The 4,223-nt window shown below is 53.4% G+C and overlaps 1 pseudogene; it reads left to right on the top strand.

The window, feature by feature from the left end:
* Positions 1-1,349: 1,349 nt before the first annotated feature.
* On the top strand, positions 1,350-3,834 carry LOC130159840 (olfactory receptor 14C36-like; annotated as a pseudogene).
* The last annotated feature ends 389 nt before the right edge of the window (positions 3,835-4,223 follow it).

Genomic DNA, 4,223 nt, shown 5'->3' with positions numbered 1-4,223 from the left:
GTCAGGCTCTCTGGGGATGGGTGTTTCAGCTGCAGAGTCACACTCTGACCTTGTGGGTCCTCTCCTGCAGGTGTGTCCATGGGAACAAGTGTCCCAGCTTTCCTCTCACCTGTGGGGCTGTGGGCAATGCCCTATGTGGGGCTGGGCAATGGGCTGGTTCTCCCTGAATCTCATGCTCTTGTTAGGGCACTTGGCTACCTCCTTGAAGTTCCCTTCCAAGCAGTGAGTTGCCCTCCAGAATGGTAACCTGTCCCCTCGCACTCATTAGTGATCTGAAAGCCCCACATAGAAGCGTAGAGTTTCTGTGATGGAGCAAATGCTGTTGGGGTGGAAGAAATGAGCTGTGTATCCTTTGCTGTGGGTGGGATGCTGAGTTCTGATGAAAGTCTACAACCTTTACTGGTCTGTGGTGGGTCAGTCCGTTCTCAGCAGTGCCTTGTGGTATTTCAGGGTAACATGGGAGTGTGGCCACCATTCATCTCAGGAAGGTGCAAGCCCATAGAAACTGGGAACCAGCAGGACAGACCATCTCCCCTCACTGGGCACTCACCCACAGGCAATCCTCTTGCCTCACAGACCTCACTCTGTTCCACCTGAGGGCAGCAAAAATGCTCTGCTTTTCTGACATCCAAGAATACTCAACAGGAGAGATGGGGGGGAGCTGTGAAAAAACCCTAAAACTCTCTTAAAATGCCTTCACCCTTCCTGTTACTTAGCACTGGCGCTGCAGACGCTGACCAGCCCTTCTGCGTTGGCACTGGTTTCAAAGGACAAAGTTAAACACCAGGACTGGTCCCTGCCCCCACCCACTGCTGCAGAGTGGGGCTGGCTGGTCAAGAGCCCGTGGGCAGATGCCCTGCTCTTCATCACCCACACGGCCAGCACCAAGCAGGGCTGCAGCCACACAGCTGCAGGAAGGTCTCCGAGAAAAGAGAGGGATGTCTGTGTGTGACGGGGGGATGGTCTGTGGGAAATGGCTTTGATTTTGCTTTCAGAAGTCTCCCATAAACTATCAGTTTCTTTTTCTCCTGTGACAGGACCATATGCCCAGAGGCAGCAGATGTCCAACAGCAGCTCCATCACCCAGTTCCTCCTCCTGGCATTGGCAGACACGCGGGAGCTGCAGCTCTTGCACTTCTGGCTCTCCCTGGGCATCTACCTGGCTGCCCTCATAGCCAACGGCCTCATCATCACCACCGTAGTGTGCGACCACCACCTGCACACCCCCATGTACTTCTTCCTCCTCAACCTCTCCCTCCTTGACCTGGGCTCCATCTCCACCACTCTCCCCAAAGCCATGGCCAACTCCCTCTGGGACACCAGGGACATCTCCTACTCAGGATGTGCTGCACAGCTCTTCTTGATTGTCTTTTTCCTTTCAGCAGAGTATTTTCTCCTCACTGTCATGGCCTATGACCGCTTTGTGGCCATCTGCCAGCCCCTGCACTACGGGACCCTGCTGGGCAGCAGAGCTTGTGTCCACATGGCAGCAGCTGCCTGGGCCAGTGGGTTTCTCTATGCTGCGCTGCACACGGCCAATACACTGTCACTGCCGCTCTGCCAAGGCAATGCCCTGGGACAGGTCTTCTGTGAAATCCCACAGATCCTCAGGCTCTCCTGCTCACACACCTACCTCAGGGAAGTGGGGCTAATTGTGGCGGTGCCGCTTTATTCTTTGGCTGTTTTGTTTTCATTGTTCTGTCCTACGTGCAGATCTTCAGGGCTGTGCTGAGGATCCCCTCTGAGCAGGGACGGCACAAAGCCTTTTCCACGTGCCTCCCTCACCTGGCCGTGGTCTCCCTCTTTCTCAGCACTGCCACGTCTGCCTGCCTGAAGCCCTCCTCTATCTCCTTCCCATCCCTGGACTTGGTGGTGGCAGTTCTGTACTCGGTGGTGCCTCCAGCACTGAACCCCCTCATCTACAGCATGAGGAACCAGGAACTCAAGGTTGCAATGTGCAAACTGATAGCTGGATGTTTTTCTGAAGCATTAAAATTATGAATAGCGTTTATAATGTAATTCATCACAGACCCAGACTATCTTCTGAATTTTTTTGTAGTTACTTATGGTATTTCATTTCTGATAAAGTTGTCATCCCCATTCTAATTCCTTCTGTGGTTTTCTTTTCTGTAGGTGCCCTGCTCTCTCTTCATCTAACAAAGCTAAAGGGGCATTAAACAATTTTATTTTTCCTGGGATTCTTTCTTCCAAGGCCTTTCTGGAGCTGCAGGGACAGTTCCTGTGTCCACAGACGGAGGGGAAAAGGTTCCTGGCATGGCAGCAGTACCAGGGAACACCACCCCTTGGCTCTCCAGTGCTGTCCTCCTTCCACTTCCACAGTATCCTTCTGACCCCTTGCCTTGGTGTAAGGCCTGAGTGCTCTGGCAGCTTGGTCACCACCGTGCTGCGTGGCGGTCCTGTGAGCGCAGGCAGGGGCAGGCAACAGGCACTCTGTGACGGTGCTGGCCTCCATAAAATGTTCTGGATTTGTGGAGACCACCTGAATGCAGCACTGCAATGTGCTTCCTTGAACCGAGGTCCCCGTGCCCGTTGCTCATGACGAGGGCCATCTCCGAGAGGTGCCGAGCAGGGCGCGACACCCCCGGGCTGAGGTGCTGCCAGCCTCTGGCAGGGGCAGCAGGAGGCCAGGCATTCACTGTGCCTGCTGCACTGCTCTGCTTCCTCACTTGCCAGGGACGGGCTCGTGCCTCTGAGCACCCCTGTGTGTGTGAGGCTGGGGTTCAACCACACCAGCAGTGCATGAGGCCAGCTGAGGTGGGGACACCTCCCAGGGCCCGGACGTTCCTGTGTGTGACCGCAGGAAGAAAGCGCGCTGTCCCAGGGATATTCATCTCAGCCGCCTTGGGCAGGCTCATTGTAAGTGTCTCTGTCTGATCACGGCGCCCTTTCTGGATGGTGCCCTCAAATGTGTCCGAGCAATCAGGAGATTCTGGGGTCCTGGGAAAAGGCAGACATCCAGCCTTTGTTCAGGAAAAGCAAGAAGGACAATTGGAAGAAATACAAGCTGGTCATCCTCACCTTAGTGTCTGGGAAAATGACGGTGGAAATACTCCTGCAGCCATTTCCAGGTAATTGTGGGACATCAAAGGGGTTGCTGCACCCATACATATTGAGGGAAGAAGGGGATGGTTTGTACCTGGACCTTTGCAAGGGTTTTGACTTTTTCTCCTGCAGTTTCTTTATAGGCAGATGAAACTTCTGGAGTGAAGAAATGGAGGATACTGTGGGTGGGAAGTTGGCTGGTGGCTTGTGGCTATGTCTCGAGCTAGCTCAACAGCGTCAGGGAGCAAAAACTGACCTTGGGAGAGAGACACAGTTATGCTTGTTGGAAGGAAGCCATGGGAGCAAGAAGAGGAACTTAAAGATAGGGAGTGGTCTGCAGAGCTTGTGGCCTTGTAGATAAAGGGAGTTGCTGAGCTGCTGTGTCTGTAATAAAAAAAGAGCCAAGAGTGGAAAATTGCTGAGCTCAGTTACAGGCTGACACATCAGCCCACTGCAAAGGTATAAAAGGCTTGCTTGATTTTAATAAAGTGTCTTTGAGGTGTCTTCGAGTGTCTTCGTGCCTTTGATCCACTCCCAGAGTCAGTGCATCATACGCCACAGGGGCTCAAGACCAAATGTCACCAGTGGTCAAGTCCTCCTGGTGGCCACTGACTAGTGGCATCTTCCAGTGCAAGCACTTGGGCCAACTGTGTTGAATGTCTTTATTGTCTCCCAGCACAAGTTGACAAAGTGGCTTTTCAATCCCTTCTGTGGATGATGCCAAAGTGGGCAGAGCCCTTGAAAGATGCCATCCAGTTCACCCTGCCTTGAGCAGGACAGCTGAACAAGGGCCTTTACAGGGGCTTCTCCCAACCTGAGATATTCTAGGACTCATTGACTCACTTCCCTGGAGAGCTCAGTTAGGATGGGATAGCAGGGGGAAGAAGGGAAAACAGAGGCGCAGAAACAGAGACAAAACATGGTCCAGTAGAAACAGAGCAGTTCCCCTGAGGAATGTTTCTCCACCCAAACTGTGGGTAGGAAATCCATGAGATAAATTGGCTGAGAGAAGCTTCCCTTCATCTGCTGGGGTGCTAAGCCATGGGGAGGGTGACGGCTGAGGACGGTATCTCGTGGTCAGTTGTGTCTCAGGGACTCACGTTCCAGCAGGAAGCCAATGGCTGTGGCGGGGGCAGTGAGGCCAGTTCTGCCTGCGGAGG

This window comes from Falco biarmicus, chromosome 16, assembly GCF_023638135.1.
Source record: "Falco biarmicus isolate bFalBia1 chromosome 16, bFalBia1.pri, whole genome shotgun sequence".
Lineage (NCBI taxonomy): Eukaryota > Metazoa > Chordata > Aves > Falconiformes > Falconidae > Falco > Falco biarmicus.
Note: the sequence above shows the minus strand (reverse complement) of the source record. Positions and strands in the feature narration are given on the sequence as shown.